This window comes from Anoplophora glabripennis, unplaced genomic scaffold, assembly GCF_000390285.2.
Source record: "Anoplophora glabripennis isolate ALB-LARVAE unplaced genomic scaffold, Agla_2.0 scaffold15, whole genome shotgun sequence".
Taxonomy (NCBI): Eukaryota; Metazoa; Arthropoda; class Insecta; order Coleoptera; family Cerambycidae; genus Anoplophora; species Anoplophora glabripennis.
The window spans coordinates 93,771-117,721 of record NW_019416279.1 but is presented as its reverse complement, the minus strand read 5'-3'; the positions used below and the strand labels follow the sequence as shown (position 1 = coordinate 117,721).

General features: G+C 33.2%; 1 protein-coding gene across 1 annotated transcript in view; it reads right to left on the bottom strand.

Moving 5' to 3' along the window:
* The window catches only part of LOC108905684 (rho GTPase-activating protein 20-like), a 217,366-nt gene that overhangs the window by 151,383 nt on the left and 42,032 nt on the right, over positions 1-23,951 (bottom strand). The gene's annotated exons all lie outside the window — the stretch shown is intronic.

The window sequence follows — 23,951 nt, the reverse complement described above, 5'->3', positions numbered from 1 at the left end:
AGAGTATTGTAATTTTAAATTTATGTATTCTGTACTGGCATAAATATACCGGTATTTTCACTTAAAGTTTCAAAGTCAGTGAGTGTCATTCTCAAGAAATTTCGGAATCCAGTATCATTGACTTTCAATTCTTTCATGAGATTTTCAGGATATTGTATTCATCTTGAAAAATGTTATCGTCAAACATCTACTTCTTGTTCTGTAGATGCTTTAGTTTGCAATATCTTTGAAATATTGACATTTATATATGAACACTGTAAATTCACACTAAGATTTATGAATAAAAACTTTAAATGTACAACAATGCACACATACATTATACAGGATGTCCCAAATTCGTCAGGATAGCGAAATGTCAAGAAAATTACCTCTATAAAAGTTATTGCGGTGTGAATTTGACCTTAAGGATCATTTCAAGGTCATTTTGCCCAGTGACGACATAAACCGGGCTACCCGAAATTAGCATGGTAAGTTGTATCAGTGCGCTATCAGCGTTGCCAGCTGTTACATTTTTAAAACAACTGTTAGAAGGCGACAATGGAAAATGATCACTTAGCGAAGTGATATATCGAAGTAGCCTTATTCTTTTGATATCAGTGCGATATCATGCATTAGCATTATGAAAAACATTCTATTGTTTTAAGAAATATATTTTTTTTTACCTGGTTTATTAAATATTAGCTTATATTAGTAATACGTTGCTAATTGTAAATAAAATTAATTTATGTTATAAAGTAGGTAATTATTTTTGCCACATAAGAAGTCGTACTTAATAAAAAGAATAAAAATGCTTAGTAATACTTACTGACATGAAAAATTTTTTAATATTTTANACGATGCGTATAACAATTTACGTGTTTCCCAATGATACACGACATAAATCATTATTCACTTTATTGTATGTTGATGATACGCACGCCTTTGGTGCGCGGCCATTATGACAGCTGAATTTATGATTTAAAATCATTTTTGCAGTTTAAAAAAACGAATATAATAAAATATAACAATACTAATCTGATATGAAATATATTTTTTAAATCGTTTCAAGTGTTTACAAACAATTATGTGTTACTATATTTTGAATGTATTTAATGCCCTAACATTTAGGAAAATTATAACAGGTAATATTAAAAAGAGCAAACATAATAACGGTATGTGTCTACCCTTTTCTCTTATTCAGTCATTTCAGCAGCCTGTCGTTGCTAGATATATTAAATTAATCCAAAGTAAACAAATCAACAACAAAATCATGAAAAGTTTAAATTTAAGCAGAATCCGATCCTGTTCCGAACGCTTACGAAGGGCAACGAAAGTCAGTCTCCGCTGTTCTGTCAAAATTTCATATTGCCGCCAGTTAACTTCACAGCTGGTACGATACGACGGATTGGTAAATGGGTAACAGATTTTATTTTAGTTTGTGAAATGTCTGTGTAGTGTAAGAGTATAACCTTATAAAGTTAATTACTTCAGTGTTCATTGTAGTACAGTGTATTTGTTTTCGTTTTCAAGTAATGAAAAAGCATGTATACGAATTAAGAAAAAGGTGATATGGTTAAAACCTACTTTTTGTCAGGAGAAACCGATGTTGTTGCAAGAAGACGGTATCAGATGAATTATTAGACAAAGTTAAAAAAAAATCAGTTTTCATGACAAAATTTGAAAAAATTAATTTATAGTATGTGTTTATAAAATTCAAAGGTAGCCTTCGTATAAAAAAGTATAATCCTCGTTGAAAGTTAGACCCTGTATATTGATATATTTTCTTATTTTTTTGGAGTACTATTTGGTTCTAAACTTTTCGACACTTTTTTTTAACAGCCTGCACTAATACATCCAAAATTACATTATCTAGACAAATGCATAAAAATTAAGTAATACCCATTACCATACCAGCAAGTTATCTTGAAACTGTTACCATTCCCGTGCAGGAACGCGTTTCTAACCGACCATCCAGACAACTGTTATACCAGATCAGGTGCCTTTTGGCATTTTTAAATCGCCCGAACGACGAAAATTATAATTTAAAGGTGCATTCTCTCTGCTCTCTAGGATATATACTTTGTGATTTAACAGCACCAAAGTGGCGTTACAGTTAACATTCCACGCTGGAATCTCTTCGTCGTAAATTCTTCGGACTGAGAGGTGACTCGTCGTAGGTTCTTTATTTGAATATTTATTTATGTTACCCGGTTTCCCGAATGGCCTTTAATTAAGTCTACTCATTAAGGCGGCTCAAAAGTGTCGTAAATTTGGTGGATTGAGACTGAACTTGCCTACTAATTGGTGCTCGGATTGGATAATGTAAGGTTATTTTAAAATCTATAATAATTCGTTTTTAATACGTAAAAAATTACTAGAAAAGAAATTTGAAACTTTGATGGCTACAGTCCGTACGATATTTGTTGAGATAGCATTTCAAGGAAAGAATAAGCCAATAAAGTTCTGTTATCGTAACTACTGTAACAATTTACAGCAGCAGGGGCGTCTCTTGATATTTTTAGCCCTTTTTCTACCTCGGGTGCCAAGTGCCGTAAATTCGAAGTGACGCAGGGGTCTTCTTGGAATTTCAATAAATATCGTATGGACTGTACTTGAAACCAGATTGAAGAAAATTTTGAAAAAAAAAATTAAAAATAAGTATGAAAAGTTAGATATGAAAAACCTAGTAAACCTTTATTTTTAATAATGACTGGAATCTATAATTTAATCTGATCTTATGAAATACTAATTCTACACTGAATGTATAAAGCGACAGAAAAATACTGATGTTTATACTAGATGTGACAAGGCAGAGGGAATAAGAAAATTTCAAAATGAAACAAAAAATCTAATGGTTTAATGGTTTTAAGGTTTTTCACGGTCCGCCTTGACAGAGCCTAGCCCAAGAACAACAAGGCAGGTTAAGGGTTTCCAGTTAAAACCATGGAAGTGCAAGGAAGTCTGTAAATGAAAGCTACCAGGTACTTTAGATCTAATACTTTAATGCGACTTGTTAATTTTTTCGAATTCTAGTGCTAGGAAACAAAAAAATTGTCATCAAAGAAATCCGTTCTTCCACTTTTTCAGTTATAGCACCATGAAACATTGTCAGTCAAACAAAATAATCTTTCATTAAAAAACTTAAGAGAACATCCTACATCTGAATCTACATCATCAAATCTGTGAAAAAATGAGAAAATATCACCCTATTGATTTGTTTGGGACACCAGTACTCTGTAACATAAAAAAATGTATACACGTCAGCTGTTACACATCGCATATAAGCAAAAAATTAAAAATATATATATTCAACATTCTACATCTGAATCTACATCATCAATTTTCTAAAGAGATTACAACAATATTACTTTATTCATTTTTCGGAGACTTGAATTATTAAAAAATAATGCATGGCAAAAGTATGTTGTTACGAACGATATTAGTAAAAAAAAATCCAGAAAAGAGTGAATATTAACAGACTAAGTTTGGATCCGCATCACCAATTTTGTGATTTATTTTTCCGAATACTACTCTCTTAAAGCAAAGAAAATCATCCACAATAAATGTGACTTGTTATAAACAATCTATTAGTAAAACTGGATAAAAAAATGAATTTCGATAGATTATAACTGAATCTACATCACCAATTTTGGGTAAAGATATTTACCTATTTATGTTTTCGAATACTAGTGTCCTGAAATATAAAAAAATAACTCGCAGCAAAGGTCAGTTGTTACAAATGATCCATTTGTAAAAACTTTCAGAAAAAAGTGTAGTTTAATTGCTTATATCTGAATCTACATCATCTTGTGAAAATTTTGCAAAAATATTACCCTATTATATTTTTCTGAACACCAGTTCCCTGAAATATAACAAAAATGATGTTCAGCAAAAATAATTGTTGCAAAACAATTTATTTGTAAAAAATTTCATAAAAAACGACTTGATAAATTTTGTGAACAAATTGCAAAAATATTACCCTATACAATTGTTTAAAGCACTAGTATCTTTAAACATAAAAGAAGTTGATGCCCAACGAAAGTCAGCTGTTACAGAAAAATTTATTTAAAAAAATCCAGAAATTTGGTAGTCTATATTTGGATCTACAACATCAATTTTAAAAAATTGCAAAAGTATTACCCTATCCAATTGTTTAAAATACTAGTGCCCTCAAATATAAAAAACCGACAGCAAAAATCAGTTGTTACAGTGATCTATTCGTGAAAAAAAAAATCTGAAAAAAGCAACGTTTGACAGCCCATATCTGGATCTATATCATCAATTTTGCAAATTGCAAAAACATTACCCTATACAATAATTGTTTAAAATACTGGTATCCTGAAACATAAAAAAAGTTGATGCACAACGCAGGTCAGCTGTGAATAATCTATTAGAAAAAAATCCAGAAACAAGCGACTTTTGGTAATCTACATTTGGATCTACATAATGATTTTTTTTAAACTACAAAAGTATTACCCTATCAAATTGTTTAAAACAATAGTGTCCCGAAACATAAAAACCGATACACAGCAAAAGATGTTGTTACAAAAAAAAATCGACGTTTGACAGCCCATATCTAAATATAATTGTAAAATTATTACCCTATACAATTGTTTAAAGCACTAGTATCTTGAAACATAAAAGAAGTTGATGCACAAAGAAGGTCAGCTGTTACAGAATGATCTATTAGAAAAAAATCCAGAAACAAGCGACTTTTGGTAGTCTACATTTGGATCTACATCATGAGTTTTTTAAAATTGCAAAATTATTACCCTATCAAATTGTTTACAACAATATGCCCTGGAACATAAAAAACTGATGCACAAAATAGGTCAGTTGTTAAAAACGATTGATTATTTAAAAAAATGACTTTTAATATCCCATATCTATGTAAAACATCGCATAAATGTTACCCTTTGCATTTTTTCAAGTACAATAGACGTCAGCAGAGATAAAAATTGAGGCGTTTCAAAAATCAGTTGTTACAAACGATCTATTACTAAAAAACTGGACAAACAATTGAATACAGTATAACCGAATCTACATCATCAATAGTACAGATTCATTTTTTCAACGTGTACTCTGAAACAAAAAAAAATATTGCACACCAGAGTTGTTTTAACAACTGAGGACTATATCTGGGTCTATACCATCAATCAAAAGATTGCTTTGTTCCCTTTTCTGAATAAATAACAATTAAATTCATATTTCTAATATAATTCTAAAATATACTGTACATTGAAATTCAGGTCAGCACTGCTAAGCCTGACAAAATGTTATCATTGCGATATATCCTCTCGGTTGTGATCATCAGAAACATTTGTTCCAAGTTCTTGACGGGTTCGAGTCGTGATATGTGAATCATTCTCAAAGCGGAAATCGTATTTAAACGTAAGAAACGCAACCGGCTAAATAATGCCCGGCATTTCATTTGCCAGTGGTATAAATAAGCGAATACCAGATATTTCCATTTCAAATTTAACCGAGACAAACTAGTTAGAGGAATATGAAAAATAAATAAAACATCCTCATAACCCGTATCGTGGGATAATATACGAGTTAAATATTTTTCTACACCATTCCCTAGTGTCTTATTATATACCGTTTGTCATTTCAGATCGCGAAAAAAAACACCAGGAATGCGCGCACCTATTCGATTTATTTATACCGAGTGTTTACCACCTTGGAGATTTAATTTTAGACGCCGGAAACTTTGCGGTGACAATCAAAGAAATAAATTGTAGTAATCTACATTATGCCAGTAAGCAGCAATGCGCGTTGTAGTAGCAGAAACAAGCTAAATCTATTATCAAGCCGCTCTATGCTCACAACACACAATGCTAATAAGTGCCACAAAAACACGTGCCATACACTCGACCAAACAAACCGTCAAACTCACTTATACATGCACAAATGACAACGCTTCTCAGCAAAGAAACCAGGATTGTTCACCGGTACGCTAGGCCGACATGGCAGGCGTTAGGGTGCCTTTAGATATGTATCGAATAAATTGATCGATGCGAAGTTTCAGATCCGTTGTAGACCAGTACACTAGAACCGTTTTAAAATTGCAATTACGTCACGAGTGTGTCCTAATATCGAAGACAGTCGTTGCGAACGCGAATTCATTATTTGTCAAACGCGCCAAAAAGAGACGCAATGATGGTATACATGTCTTCATAAGTCTCAATCTATCACCGACAATCGTTCCAATATTTTATATGTAATAGAGTGAAAGAAAAAGATGGACGTTTGTTGGGTATCAGTATCAAGACTGTAGTTTGACTACCGCAGTTAAAACAAAAAACAGCTGATATTCAGATTAAAAATTTAACATTTGTTTGTTTGATGGCGTCTCCGTATTAACTGTTTATATTTCTGAGCACTGAAATATCGATTTTTTTGGCACATACAGGGTTAGTCAAAAGTATGGAAACTTCCAAAAATCTCAACAGAAAAACATTTTTGGGATAAATGGTGAGGACAAAGTATCAGTATTTTTCACGACGCATCCGATGGTAACCTTGACCTAGAGGTCAAGGTTCAAGGTCATATCAGATCAAGTTGTATTCCGTAGTTAAAAATAAAAAAATACAGCAAAAATCAACGTTTGGCCTTGAACTGACCTTGAGGTTACGGTCAATGTCATATTAGGATGCAGAATTCTCTGCTGCTCTTTTCTTTTCCGGGGTCGAAATGGAGGGTCGCCATTTAAAAAAACCAACTTGATCTTGATATGATCTTGAACATTGACCTTGACCATCGGATGAGCCGTGAAAAATGCTTTCTTCCGATTTCGCCATTTATCCCAAAATTGCATTCCCATTGAGATTTTTGGGGGTTTCCATGCTTTTGACTAACCCTGTATATAAAATTAGGTACATTAATGAGATTTGTACACTACGGTTCTTAATCTTACAGCTTCAGATTATCACGAAACATTTGCAAGAATATGAAAAATGTATATGTGACCTCTAAACAAATATCTTTTCAATCAGCTGACTGTTCAATGTAGAAAAAAATAACGTGTGTGACTACAAACACCCATATGTACTGAATAGAAACAATGACGAATGCTTGTTCTACATGGAATAAAATAAAGGCGTAACCGAAAGGATATAACGTAATATACGCTCGCTATTCAGTATCATTAGATCGTGCCTGATACATTCACTGATACTAAAAATCATGGAATTCGCCAACGCAACTTTTTTCAACGTCCTCGGTAGATCCAAGCGACCTTGGAAGAACACCGTCCATCAAGTCTTTTCTAATGACACCCATTACGTCGATCAACGCAATAGGGGTCAAAAACGTCCTCCTTCTACACAAGTGGAGGCGTGTTCGATTTTTATACAATGCGAGTCTGTTTAAATCATGTTGTGATCGTACATTTCTGGGCAGATAACTTTCAAAATGCAAATTTTTAATCTCTTCAATTGACTTTTTTCGATCAAACCTGCTCCTGTTAGACGAAACTGGGTGAGAAATCTATGCCACTAAATCAAACGAGTTGTATGAAAATCAACGTCCCATTAAAATCGTCCTCTAAATTGGCTCGTAAATAACGATCTTGTATGTTCGTATTTACATATAATTCGAAAATTTCTACAATAAACTGCCTTTGCCAATACCAACTAATCTTGACTTCGTTGGCAATATAAATGTAAATATGGGATAAAATGGGTTGTCGGCAGAGCCGGCCCATCAGGTCTCTAGCCCGTTAGGATGGTCGCTCTGTCGTTTGTTTTTCAGTCGTTTTTCAGTGGACGTTGTCAGCTGTACGAGATCTAGATTTATCCTTACATATAAGAGCGAATTAGCCGTCATTTGTCTATAGTTTCTTATTTATGTATTACTTGGACAAACAAAGAAGACGGAGGAGACGAACACGATGATTAACAAAATGAAGAAGAAGAAGAAGAAGACGAAGATGACGGCAAGGGAGAAGCAAAGAATTGGACTGTCTTGCAACTTGTTTTTTAAGATATTTGGTGATGGTTAATTATTATAATAAAGAATAATCAATATCTTGATATCAACAATAAAAAAAATTGTTTTTGCAGCAATCTCAAACTGTTTTCAAACTATCAGTTTGAGTCATTGAGTTGTCACATCTTTCAGTTCAAGGTCACGAATGAATTGGTCAAATACCTCTGACAGTTCTAAATCAGTCTTCAATTGCTGCAAAAATAAACTTATTCTCTGGTCTGATTTTATTTATTTGTTGCATAGTTTTCATTTTTGCTTGATTTATTGCGTATTTAAACAAAAATAAAAAATTAATGTAAATATTTGGAATTATTCAATTTTCGTGGCTGAAAACATAGAAAGGTATTGTATTTTCGAAACTGAGAGAGTTGCACTTACCTTTGGATAGGACATAGCTAATAGAATGCGAAATATCGTCTTAATGTTAAAAATGTTGTCACCGCCGTTCTTGGTGGTGAAAATTCGAAATAATTGGAATTGTTCAATATTCGAGGCTAAAACATACATAGGTATTGTATTTTCGAAATCGAGAGAGTTGCACTAACCTTTGGACAGGACATAGCTAATACAATGCGAAACATCGCCTTAATGTTATAAATGTTGTCACCGCCGTTTTTGGTGGTAAAAATTCGAAATATTTGGAATTATTCAATATTCGAGGCTGAAAACATACATAGGTATTGTATTTTCGAAATCGAGAGAGTTTCACTAACCAAATTTGGACAGGACATAGCTAATACAATGCGAAACATCGCCTTAATGTTAAAAATGTTGTCACCGCCGTTCTTGGTGGTAAAAAATCGAAATATTTGAAATTATTCAATTTTTGTGGCTGAAAACATACATAGGTATTGTATTTTCGAAACCGAGAGAGTCGCACCAGCCAAATTTGGACAGGACATGGCTAATACAATGCGAAACATCGCCTTAATGTTAAAACTGTTGTCACCGCCGTTCTTGGTTGTGAAAATTCGAAATATTTGGAATTGTTCAATTTTCCAAAAGAATCAATCAAGTGTTATTTTATGAAAAAACTAGTAATTTTTCCAAGGTTCCAAATTCATAGAGTAGTTTAAAACTTTTACTCTTCAACAAAATAATCGCGATCTCTTTTAATTTTTTTCTAACTGTATTGTCCTCCAAAATTTTGCCCCAAGACTTATCACAAGTAAATTTGTTTTTTTTTAATTTTCCCACATTATTAGACTTTCCGAATACGTGTTTAAAATTAATGTCTTTATGACTTAATCACCCTGTATAGTGACGTGTATTTTGCATTTGTCTGCTTTTTTCTGTACGAGGTTTTTGGTTAGGAGAAATTATTATCAAAAAATAACCCTTGAATTTTACCGCAAAGTTTTTTATTTCATTAATTTAAAAAAATTAAAGTGGAAAAAACAATAAATAAAGACAAACATTTTTCTTGACCATCGGAATACCATGGATTTGAAAATATGATAAAAATAAGGAAAGTGACTTTATAAATTCGTATATTTTTCATAAATATGTAATGGATACGCAAAAAGTAAAAAAAATAATTTTGAAGTTCAAAGTCTATATTTTTAAGAAAAAAAATACATACTACATATTGATATCAATTTTTCCCAGCATCTCGAATAAAGATATTTTTTGAAGTTGTGATTTTTAGCACCATTTCTTTACATTGATGTTTATTTTGCACTCTTTTTCGTAAAAATATTAATTTGAACAATATTATCCATAAATATTGATAAATACATGTTACAATTAAATTATTGATTTAAAAAATGTTTGAAAAATTATTAAAAATAACTAAATAAACAATATTCTAATCTATTCGACACGTAAAATGAATTGAAAAAGGTCGGAAATTTGCATTTCAATTTCACTTTATTTCTAGATTATATGATATAAATTCAGCCACACTTTTGCCCACACTAAAGTCACACAAGTGCGTATTCGCACCGATCGGACTTTTCAGATTCTCTAGCCTGGCAAATAATAACAGACTGAGGTCAGTTGTGGTATGGCTCGACTGTTTGGGCTATAGAAGGAATTATTGTGGCAGCTGCTACTTGAGAAATGCCAGCTGTTAAAAAAAAATGCTGGTGCGAATTCGCACTAGTGTGACCTTTGAGTCATCAAGTTTTTATATTTCTTCGTACACAATGAAATTTTCACTTTTAGCTAATATTGATTATGTTCCTCAACTTTTATGTGGTAAGCAGCCAACTTTGCATCAGTATAATGTAAATTCAAACATTTTAATCAAGTTTGTTAAAGTATTGTTAGAAAGAAACCATAATAATTATAGAGTCCTGAATCAGGCTTATGCCCTAGATCCAACCCTGCTAATTACGTCATTACATGCGAAATTCCTACGCCTCCTAGTCTCTTGAAGACACTTCGCGTCTTCCACCTCTATAGAGACATCGAAAACGAATTGGAAAACCCACAGCCGCGCTATTTCGACTTTTGGGCGCGTCTCCATCGCACTAAGCTTGTCATTCCAGATTAAGCGGACAACAACTGAGCAAAGCTCGCGATTCTTTTTTGCTACCACCGAGGGGCACGGCCCATACGTCCACCGACCTTTTTATCCCGCTGGCGGACGGCCATCTATCAAGCAGGCTTCCGCCCGTCGCTCGATTGTTATCCACGCGACCCGCGACCGTACAACCGAATACTGCCCCAGATGACAGATACAAGAAATTCACAAACGAAATTACCGAATGGTTACGTTATTAATTATCGTGAAATCGTGCCGGGGCTTGGTCGGGGTTCCGAGATTAAATGCCTGGAATTTTTTTAGATCGACGGCATTGTCTACCGCGTAGTAAATGCCTTGGACGTTGTTCTCGGATTGAATCGAGATTTAGTTACAAGTTACAAGTAGCCCGGCGTAAGAGGTACGCCGTGAGTCAGAGTTATGGTAGGTCTGTTATATTATACGCGATGATTGTTCGAGATGGAATTCCGCTGACCAACGCATTATGTACACGGTGACACCAAATACATATTTTTCTTGGAAATTGTGCGTTTTTTATTTGTTTTTCTTCATGTAACACTTGTTTATTTATAACGTATTGTAATAATACGAATCAGTATATATTTTATTATGAAATGAAACTATCGTGGTTGCTTTGAATAAAACCTCTGCTGTATACACGGAATGCGCCAGCCAAGTATTTATGTGCCCTTGAATAATGTAATTTATGGGTATATACAAGGATGTAGCTCAGGATGCCGAAACAGAGAGGGTGTTCTTTGAGACAGTGGTGCCTGGCCAGCGCCCGAATAAGGTCGATTATATCTGTGTGCTAGCTTGAATATATTTGTTTAATGATTTGTGAATTTGTGAGTAATATGCCATACTCGTTTATGTTTTTGAAAACCCCAGGGCATGCCACGTGTTCCCGGTCTTTATGGCTGTGGTTCCTTCAAAGTGTGTCTTGTAAGTTCTACGGGGTCTTGCATGCGCTTTGATTGACACATACTGGGTGGTGTTGAGTAGGTGGCATAATAATAGTAATAGTGACTCACACACCCGGTAGTTGGGATGCTAACTAGTTGGCGTCCGGGGGAGCCTCGACTTATTTCAGGTGACACTAGCTAGTTGTTGAAGACAGAATTATACACAGTTGCTAATTAATGTAATGGAAACGTATGGAAGGATATACCTTGAATCCTAAGGTTAGGGGGAGTGTAACCCCCCGGTGAGTTACCTATTTATTTGTTTTTATTGACAGAACAGTAATTTTGTTATTAGTTTCATATAACCTCTTAATTTCTGACGAATGACCCGGCTGTTGTCGAGATAACTGCTTTGTGATGACCCATGTAGAAAAGGTAACAATACCAACAATAACATCTATTTTACATTCAATATCTCGGTATCAAGAAAATGTTCTAAACGAAATTTTCTACGAGACAGAATCACTCCAATTTTCTTTATTGCGGACTTAAATTGCAATTAACCAAAAATGGCTAAAATCGAAGTTTTTCTTAAAATTTTGCAAAATTCGACACATAGTCATAGTTTTTTAAGCGAAAACTATCCCGAAGAGGGGTTAAACGCATACAGGGTGTCCCAAAATGTCGAAATTTATATAAACGTGGGTCCAAAAATTTTTCGTATTGATGATATACTCCGAACCAGTTGAAATAAATTTATGAAATTTGGTAATTAGCTTAAATGTGATCAGTCCGCTTCTAAAATGAAATTTACAAACTTTCATCACACACCTTCCTACACTGGGGAGGGTTAAAATTTACCATAACTTTTTTGACTTTTGACTGAAAAGTGTGAAATTTCAGTTTTTTACTAAAAAAACGCACTCTTATAGTCTGTTTGGAAATGAAAGAGAGTAATAAAACCCCGAGATAAGAACCGGCCATGGGCGTGGTAATATTTCGTTTCAGGTAATTATCGGGTAACACTTGTCAATCTTAATAAAGATCAGAAAAAATATGTTATCGATGAAATGGCAATAAATCGCCAAATAACGGTACTACGGTTACCACCTTATCACTGTGAACTTAACCCAATCGAATTAGTCTGGACGCAGGTAAAAGGAGATGTAGCGCGAAATAATACGACGTTTAAATTAAGTGACGTGAAAATTTTGTTAAAAAATTCCTTGGAACGAGTAACTGCAGATAACTGGCAAAGATGTATACATCATGTACAAAAAGAAGGGGAGAAAATGTGGGAACTCGATAATTTAATTGACGTTACTGTGGAACCTATCGTTATCAATCTAGGAGACGAAGATAATTCATCAGAATATTCAGAGGATGAATTTTAATATACCTACTTTTTTATTTTCTTTATTGTACATTTATACAACACTACATTTACTCACCATAATTTCAATTTTCAAAATACATATATGTATTTTTGTGTGGAAAAAGTCTATTCATTAAATTTAAATAAATATTTTGATAATATTGAATATTTTTATTTGAATTCCTAAAAACCCTGTTAACCCGGTTATGATTCTTAAAGTAGCCTCATGTTTTGAAATGCTGTTTTTATATTGTTTACTTATAAGAGAAATGGACCGAGAAATTGAAGCGGCATAGTCAAAGACGGATTGTCGGGCATTAAATTTTAGCTACCTGCTACAATTTAGTACAACCTGGTCACACAAAGTTTTTTTAAAAGTACACCTCATCTATACCGATAATACATAATATAAAAATATTGAATATAAGTACTACATTTATTTACGATTTGCATACATAATAAGCTTTTATTACTCTCTTTCATTTCTAAACAGACTATAGTTCATATTGACAGAATGTTCCATTTCTGTGTAAAATCCGTTTAAAAATAATGTTACACGTGTTAATCACCGGGAATCGAAATCGTCAATATTTTCTATAGTAGCAGATTGTGAAGAATAAACATGCGTTTGGAGTTATGTATTTGCATTGACAGTTCAGTTATTTACTTTTTGCGAATAGTTATCAGTCGAAAATGCACAATATTCATCCATACCATTATCAGCGGGTACAGGCTTTAAAAACAAGAAGATTTTTTACCAAGCCTACAGTTCTGCGAATGGATAATGAATAAGATGTTCCTATCTTATGGAGCGACGAAACTATGTTTACTAGATAGGGAGTCTTTAATATTCATAATACCCATTTCTGGTCAGACGAAAATCCACTGGCAATACGGCGCACAAATTTTCAAAATAGATTTGCAATAAATGTGCGGACAGGAATTTTAGGGGACCAACTACTTGAAGCAATTCAGTTTCCCGTTCGTCTGAATGCAGAAGGATACTTAAACTTTCTGCAAAATGATTAAGAGAACTATTAGATGATAGATACACCGTTAAACGTACGCTTAACATTATGTTACACAATCAACATGATGAGACACCACCTAACTTTACCCATAATAAGTTGGTTAAACGATTATTTTCCTGGCAGGTGGACAGGTAGAGGTGGTCCCATTTCATGGCCACCTCGGTCTCCAGACCTAAATCCTCTAAATTACTTTCTATGGGGTAGGATGAAGGCTGTAGTTTACGCTCCAGAAATAAATTCTTTGGAAGAATTACAACAGAGGATTCATTTGGCTGCGAATCAAATCAGACAAAATAATTTTGAAGTTTTTAGGTCTTCTCGGGCAATTCGACGTCGAACTGAAAAATGTATTCAGGAAAATGGAAATCTTTTTGAGCATTTGCCATAAAAATTACTATCGAGATAAAGATAAGTTTTAGCAACTTTTGCCAAATACACTTTCTTTATTTAGAATTAAAGTAGATTTCTTGCTGAAAGTTCAAATTTTGAAAAAGTTAGGAATATTTTTACAATGACAGGAGATTGTAGCTAGCGTTAGAAATGATTGGATCACTATTACCGTATTCATAATTGCCACCTTATGGGAGAACTATAGAAAATAGATAAAAATATGTTTATGGTCTCAAATTACTCGTCTTAAAAAATTAAGATGAGCATAGCTTTTAGTTTTTTGAAAATTTTCAAAAATCACTCCTATTTATGGGTTGAAAAGACGCCCAAAATGAAGGATTGAATATACCAATAAATATAAAAACTATTAGCATGTGAATTTTTCTATCGAATGATTCTTGATACAAAGAAAGATTTATTCTCATGACTGCAAATAAGCATGTTGAATTAGAAAATCCACCCTTAAGCGCGCTCAGGGGATGGAATCATCCCCAAAAATAGAGAATATCAGAAATAATTGTAAAAATTCCAAAAAAATATAGTAATATAATTCACGTGCTAATAATTTTTTATCAATTGGTAATATTCAAATTATTAATTTTTGGCATTTTTTCAATCGCTAAGTAGGGATTATTTTTAAAATTTTCAAAATACTAAAAGCTATGCTTATTTCAGTTTTTACGTGAAGTAATTTGCGACTAAAAACATATTTTTATGTATTTTTTTAAATTCTCTGCGAATTGTGAAAAAACGGGCGAAAATCATAGGTTTTTTGCTGTCACTCTTTGGTATACCATAGGTATTTAATTACAATACGCAACTGATTGTTCTGGAAAAATAGTTTAACCGTTCATTCTGGATGAAATTTTAACTGTGCGATATTTAATTCAGATCAAAGGAAACATATGACATGATATGAATGAATACTTTTAATAATTTTATTCCAATATAACTTAAATAAGGAAGTTTTCGACAGAACATGAATGAAACTGATCAGTATATTTATTAGAAATAAAGTAAAAATTAACTTACTTTAAAAATTCTGTAAAGAAATAATCATTTAATTTTAAAGATGAATAAAGAGTACAAACGTATAAATTACTCGTTAAAAAAGTTTGCTTTGTTACTTTTGTCTGTTTGTTAAGTTTCTAGTTCTTTTTTCAGGGTATTAAAAAGATGTAGTACAAATGTAGTACTTTTTTTTAATAGGAAATAGGCAACCAGGAATACAGGCCGATTTGCTCCCTTAACCGCAATCTGCTCTTCGACTTCTCCGATTTAAAATTCCAAAATAAAAACCAGCAGTGACGTCATCACACGTAGAGCTTTGTAGTATAGTTGGTAATGATCGGATCCATTTTACTACATCCTTTAATCACCTACAAAAAAATCTAATCTCTCGATTCCTCCAAAGACGCTCACTCAAAAGTGACCTGCGATTCGGATTAAACCCATACATGAATTTTCGAATTCCTAACGGCCCCCACTAAGAGCGCCAAAGTGCGTTGACTTTGGCTATTGCTCTGTCCTTTGTCCTGGACGTTTGTAATATGACCCGGTTTCTATCGAAAACAACGGATCGGATTGGAATTGCCCCGGCGTAACACTCCTAGGAGTCCGATAAGCCTCATCTTGAGTGGCACAATATTGCATTGTTGTGTACATTGTCAAAAAGTAGTGTTTGCTTTGGATAGGCGTTAGATAAATACAGTCGATGGGTCGATAGCCTGGACTAGTTTAGGAAGTAGGTGAATTCGGTTGGAAATAAAAATAACTACAGAGTAAACACAGTAAAAGATATTTATAGAATGTGAATTTATTGATCGGTAATATGTAACGTTTTGAGATTTTAATGCTTTCTAGATCAAATGGTGTATTTCATATCTGTAATTTGTTTTTCTGTATTGAAAACAAGTTCGTGGCGTTCTGCAGGCACTACAGTGCCTAACTTATTAGGAAAATAGGTTCAGAAAAAAATAGTACCGTAGCCTAGTTAGCCTCACAATGGGCGCCAAGTTTATATAATTTTGAAAAATTGAACAGTTGTCTCTGAATTTAGTTAAAATAAATACGATTACATGCACAATAAAAAGTGGCCAAATTGTCCCCACGGTGGGCGCCAGTTTCAAGTAATGAAATCGATAAACAAAAATCTGTAAGTAAGTAAGTAAGTAAACATTTATTTCCTCAAGTTATTACAATATGAAGTTATATAAACAGAGAAAAAAATTGAGATTAGAGAAGAATAACATAAAAAACCTAGTTAAAGGTGTAAGAAAAGTATTGTGTTGAACATAAAATATTAAGTACGTATACCAACATATTTACATATCTGCGTTTTTACCCCAAAAATTGAAATAATGTAAAATTTAAAAAAAGAAGAGAAAAAATACCTATAGAGTACAAACTTACAGCTAAACATTAAAAATACGAAGATAATAAAAATTGACAGCAAATAAACAGACACATATTTATGTATTTTACATGTACAAATTAAAACTTAATTTTGATAAAAGACGTGATACACTCTTAGAGTACACTGATAAAAAATTCATTTAAAGAACTCAGAATTCATGACCTCGTAAAAGGATTTTTAGTTTTCGCTTGAAAACTTTACTGTTTAATGTCTTCAGATGAGATGATAATTTATTATAAACCTATCCCCGAATATAAAGCACCATTGTGAGTTTTATTATAGTTATATTGTAGTAAAGTGAGATTTTGATGACGTGTAGGATAATTACGATAATCACTTGGTGTGTTGATCAAACGTTTATTTTTATGAATTAAAATAGATAATCTGTAAACATATAGATTAGTAAGGGTAAAGATTCCAATTTTTTTGAAATAACTTCTGCAAGATTCTCTATGAGGTAAATCACATAGAATTCTTATTACCTTTTTTTGTACCAGGAATACATCTTCAGAACTAGTAGATCCTCCCCAAAGCACAATTCCATATTGCAATATACTCTGGAAATATGCATAATAAACAATCTTTGCTGTGGAAAAATCAATATTTCGATTAACAGTTAGTATTGCATATATGGCTTTCCCTAACTTTGTCTTTAAATTAGTTATGTGCTCCATCCAATTCAATTGAGAGTCGACAGAAATGCCAAGAAATTTTGTGGATTGTACTGAGCATATTTGATCACTATTTAATTTTAAAGAGGTATCTGTAATTCCACGTAATTGAAATGTTATACTGTTAGTTTTATTGCAATTTAACATCAGCTTATTTGCACGAAACCAATCAGAAACGTGTTCTAAATATATTTTCTGCTTTGATTATTAAATCGTTTTTGTTAGCATCCTGTATTAACAAGCTGGTATCGTCAGCAAATAATGAAAATTTGACCTCTGGAAAATTTAGGACGATATCATTAATATTCAACAGAAATAACAGTGATCTCAAAATAGAACCTTGTGGAACTCCGCGTTCAACTCTGGCAATGTCGGAATGAATTTTTTTGTACGAATTGTTTTTATCGAATTTTAAATTTATTACAACGCTAATTATTTTGTACATTGCGATTTTGATCTTTTTTTTTCTCGGAAATGGTCGAGTTTAGGACCCATGTCATAAAAGGTTTTTTTGTTTATTTTAATGTATTCTATCGTCTGTTAAAATTAAGGCAGTCAAACTTATAACACCCTCTATAATACAATTAAAAATTTTGATACGTACTACAAGTACAGGCCAGGTATCCCTGGTTATTGAATTGCAAAGGTCGACGTTCAATCCCAGTACTTGTTGGGTCCGCAGGAATATTTTCTATTTCTGCAGCGCATCATCGACACCGGCGGTATTGTTTGCTGCGGCTGGGCGTTTATTTGAGAACTTTGACGGGACTTTTGGAAACATAATTGAAAATTTTATTTTCCGCCCCGCGCTTTTTGTTCCTCGCGAAGGGGTCATCTCGAACACGGGTTTCTACTTTGGCCGGAATTGGCTGTGCGAAGGGCGATTGAAAACGGCTTGGATTGGAAAGTTGGGCGAAAATTTGAAATCCGCTAGGGACTTGGAATGGGACAATAGACGTTTGTTGCTTCAATAGAATATAAGAAAATAAAGTAATAAACATCAACCAGGCCTAAGACAATGCAGATGTTTTTAGCGCCACTTCTTGTTCCTTCCTGACTGGAAATAATTCTGAGACAACGACGCCGATCACCAACGGCGAAAGTTTTACGCATCGCAGTTCCGTATCGTTTTTCTACACCGATCGCTTCCTTATTAACCACTGACAAAGAAAAGTTAATGAGGTTGTAAATGAATACCCACAAGAACGTCCAATATAACTAATATCGCCGGCGATGCCTTGGCGGTCGGAAAGAGCATTAATATTTATCATTCTGCCTTTCGCGGTAGGAAAGTTCGTATTTCTCTTATTTGGCGAGTGGTACAGGTGAGAAAAAGAGGTATTACCGTTCTATGGGAAAATGTTACTAAGTACGTACTCAACAGCGTAGATCCCTGAGGAGGTCTATTTAAATTATTTCGTTCAAACCTATGTAATAGATCCCAAAATGTGGAATACTGTGATTTTAAGTTTAATTTCCTTCAAAAGTTAGAAGTTCTTCAAGGATCCACACTTGGACTTCTTCTATTTGTTATTTTTATCAATGACATTGCGAAAGACTTTAACGTACAATACCTATTGTACGATGACGATATGAAAAGATTGACTAAATGAATGTCAGGATTAGAGGGTAGTTTTCAATAAGATTTAAAAAAAATTATTGCTGTTTCAACTTTGTCAATTACAAAAAAATTTAGCTTTGGAAAGTTAAGAATTAACTTTTTCTTATTTATTGACTCATGCTTTATTTAAATGTGTTACCTATACAGGGTGTTAATGAACTTATGTTAAAAATTTAAAAAGGTGAAAAAGGAGCAAACTTGTGCCGAAAGTTTAAGGTCATAGAAAAAAGAAAAGAAAAAAGCTAATTAAAAATGTGTTGAAAACTGAGTTGGAGCTACTGAATACATGTATTTTTTATCGCGGTGGGTACTTACAAAAAAATCTGTAACACTTTTTACGAGTTTGTAGGTTTCTTATGAAACTGGATTGTATTCGAAAGTCAGTTTGCAATACACTGTTGTAGTGATTGCTGTGCTGTTTTTCGAGAGTACATTTAACATCCATAATTTTTGGCATCTAAGTCATTCCCTAACCAGATTTGTAGTTGAAGGTATGTCCACAAGATGTGTTGTTGAGCTGCACCTGAAGTAGGTGGCAAGCTTTCAAGTTTAAATTTTTTTTATAGTGCAGCGGTCATAATGATTTAACCGCAACTCGTGCAGTGACAATTTTTCCCATATTTTTCAATCATTGATCTTGCGTGGTTACTATCATTTTTATTGCTGTACAAATCAATAATAAGTTGCTCTCCTTTTTCAAACAAAATGGCAATTTCGGCGGGTGATTTATAAAATTCGTCTCTTCCAACAAAATACACACGGAATTTGGCCTTCACATTACGTAGTCATTCGAAGCCCAACTTTCTAATTTCAAAATCACATTTTGATCAAATGTTTTCTAAACTGGTACGAGTACAATATTTCTCCAAATTTTGATCAATGATTTATCTATATAATTTTAATCGTATGTTTTAATTTACTTACCTGTTTTAAAATAGATGTAATTTAATGTTAAAAAATAAAACTATTATGCATATTACATCCAAAAACTCGATTATCATTAAAATAAACTTTATATATAAAAAGTATGTCATTTCCTGAATTTTGTTACATAAAAATATTGTTTTTTAAGAAAATTGTTTAAAAAAATTATTTCTCAAAAAAATGCGAAAAAATTTATTTATTTTTTTTACAAAATTAATAGTTTATAACAAATTAATAATTAATTATGCAAAATGAACCGTGCAGTTGTTATTATTACCTACTACCCCAGATTTAAAAAAAAAAACGTTAAAATTGGTCCACAATTACCGGAGATATCGCAAAATTTTCGGGCAGTTACGATTTGAAGTTTCGATTTCCACTTTTGAACGTTTCTGTCTTATTTCCCCCACCACATTCCAGGTGTATTCTAGGACGTTTTTTAAAGGGTTAAAAATTACTATAAAATGCATTGTTTTCGATACCTTTAACCGTTACTATGAAGATTAAGGGTTGATTGATTTATTCCCGAAATTTCAAGTCTTAATGTTTATAAATAAACAAGTTATGAATTTAAAAAAAACGCCATCTCGACTAAAAATGGTCCTAGAACATTTTTTTTAAATACGTGAAAAATTACCAGGATGACGAATATCAAAGCGACTTTAAAAAATAAACAAATTACACTCTTTGTTTATAAGCCGTTTTGAGGAGGTTAGCCTATGAAATTACAATTTCCAATTGCATATCTTAAAAATATGTCTCTTTATTATAACGCTAACAACCGCGTAGTTTTTTGCAATTATTTAAGCAAATTATTAATGGATTTTAATTTAGCAGGTCTCAAATGAAGCGTTTTTTGAAAACCTATAAGTATAAACAAAAGCAAAAACTCCTGTTGAAGAACGCCTTTTAATACAGCTAAAAAACTCCATTTTTGGTAATTTTTACACTCTATAATCATTGTTTAACAATGATCTTGTTGTTTTAAACCGATACTTTTTGGGAAATATTATTTCTTTTTGCCTAAACTAACAATTAAACCAAGTTTCAATATGAAACGAACTTTTTTACATTTTTTTTTCATTTACTGGGCTACCACTGGACTATCGAAAATCCACACGAAATACGTCTCGGTGCCTTTCAGCAACAGTTTTCAGTGAACATGTGGGCCGGTATCGTTAATGACACTTTAATAGGACCTTTTGAATTACCTAGATGCTTAGACGGTGATTCATATCTAGATTTTTTTCAAATTCGCTTACCAGAGTTATTGGAAGACCTGCCATTCGGCAAAATAATATGTGGTTACTGCATGACGGAGCCCCCGCTCACTTATTTCGGAGAGAGTAACTTTTCCCGATCGCTGGATAGGCCGCGACAGTCTACTTAGATGCCCTCCCCCCGGTCCCCGGACCTGTCCCCTTTAGACTTCTTTTTGTGAGGATATGTGAAAAGTGTTGTGACGGAAGTTTGTGACATCGACCAACTGCGACATCGTAGTGCCAGAGCTTGTAATTCGAATCGAGAGGATGTGGCAATGTTGCAACGCATGTGAGCGAAGTGGATACGTCGCGCTGAAGCTTGCGTGCAAGCAAATGGTGGGTACATCGAACATCTTCTATGAAAATCCGCAGTTCTCAAAAGGTGGCTCCTTGCAATGTTGAGGTAAGTCAAATTTTAGAATTACATTTAACTCAACACAAATCCGTGTATTTACCTCATTTTGACATAACGAACATGTGGCAAAAATATTTGACATAAGTTCGTTAACACCCTGTTTAACTTAAAGTTAGAAGTTACAGTTTTATGAGATGAGTCAGTGGTGTCTGAAAACAAAGTATATATTTTATAAGTGATTAAATTATGTTGGTGACAGTTATGTAAGACTATAATGAACTCGTTATGAATAGATGTAAGGTGAACGTTAGCAAAATGCGGCAGAAGCATCGCGTCGAGTTATTATCCGCTTCATATACAATATGTTACGATTTTACATGTTCAATTTCAATGTTACTTTACATTCATTTCCTGATTATCTCGACATCTCGTAGCGACAAAATAGAATGAACAGAGTATTTACCATACCTTCTAGTAACACCGACAATGAACGCAAAAATGGCGGCACCGCCCGACGGCGGTACCGAAGAGCTATTTTATCCATCACGGCTATCTCCAATCGGACTACCAGGAAAAATCCAACCCGTAATGACCGAATCAATCAATCAATCTAGATTAATCTGTATTTAAATAGCTTATCTATAGAGGAAGCATCTCTGATTCGTGTAGAGCGACAGGTACCTAATAATTTTTTTTATGCGAGCGCACCGTTAGTTTCGCCATGCTCAGAAGCCATTATCACGTTAAAAGACAGAACAAATAAGAAACAACTTAGTTAATGGGGCGGCGTACAAATACAACGATGGAGTCGGAATCTGATAAAGATCGAACACGGAAAAAATCGTCGATCTGAATTTGCAAATATACAGTGCGTAACATAATAGAATGTCAAAGATGAAACGGACAGTTTAAATTAAAGGAAATTTTGTTTTTTGTTACAGAAGGATCAATCATTTTACTCATCTTTACAGTGCGATCGATATATGAGGTTTATTCAGGAAATGACAGAAGTTTTTTCATTACGCACTAATGGATATAATTAGTGATATACGGCTGTTGGTATATCTAAGTAGTAATTTGTAGAACACTGAAAGACGAATCCGAAAATATCATGGTTATTACCGTAAAGCAGTGGCGTAGGGACTATTTTATTTAGAAAAATATGCCACTGATACCCTGTATCTCCGCCACTGGAGCATGTAAATTTTAGGAAAAGCCGTCAGATTTTGGACAACGTTTACATAAATACATGTGCCCAATTTCAGATTATTTCACTTACTAGTTTTTAAATTATTAAAAAAAAATTTAAAAACAGTTTTTGAAATTAAACACCCTGTATCTTTTTAACGAATCTTCCTAGATAAAAATTTTATAGGAAAGTCTGAAAAATTCACCAACAAATACGAGGTTTCATTTTTGGTCACCATTTGTGAATCACCCTGTATATAGGGTGTACACTGAAATGATATAACAAGAGAAGCTATTCAAAATATTAAAGAGTGAAAATCACTCCTTAAATTTTTGGCTTTTCTACAGGGTGATTCATTAATAATGGGACAGAGGATACTGACAGGTCACTGACTTCAAAATAAAACCATTAAGTCAAACATGTCTTATCCGAATGTTGCTCTTTTTTGATCTACAGTGTGTTAAAGCTGAAATTTTTTTTCGATTTTTTAAAATATCTTGAGCAGCTTCGAACCGATTGTTTTGAAATTTTGTATGTCTACATTTTCAGAGGTGACAATTACGAAAATGATAACTACTATGAAATCAGTAGGGGGCGCTATTTGTAGTGTTCTGTCAGAGTAAAAATGGCGCTCCCGCAAATTATTCTCGACCAGTAAGAGAATATCTTGATAGTTTTCCAAACCGTTGGATTCGTCGCAGCAGCGAATTTCCTTGGCCTCTGCATAGCCCTGATTTAAATCCACTGGATTTTTATTTATGGACTAACGTTAAATCTTGGGTTTATAAAGATGTTATTGTACTCGAGAATAGCTGTGGGCAAAAATAGAAGAATCTGTTAACACTATCAGAGACCAACAAAGAACTATATTCAGTCAGAGAAAATTTTAACGAGAGAATAAAAAAAGAGTATTGAAGTAAATGGTGGCCACTTTGAGAATCTTTTGTAATTCGTAAATTAGATGTAAGCATAATTAAATTTTCAGGTATTATTGTGTTTGTTTTAATTAAAGGACCAAAGGACTAGACCGAAAAGGAGCAACATTAGAATGTTTGGCTTAATCGTTCTATTTTGAAGTCGGCAACCTGCCATTAAGGCAGGTTGTCCCATTATACCCATTATACCCATTAATAATAATAATAATAATTAATAATAATAATAATAATAATAATAATAATAATAATAATAATAATAATATTTTTAGGTTTAGATTTAGACCGTTTCCACAACTCGAGAAAAAAATATTCTTTTATGGCGCTAATTCCTTATTATATTTAAAATAATTCAGGGGGATGCTACTCGGATCTGGTGTTGGTTACAATCATTTCCTTTGGTGGGGTAGTAGTACGGGGT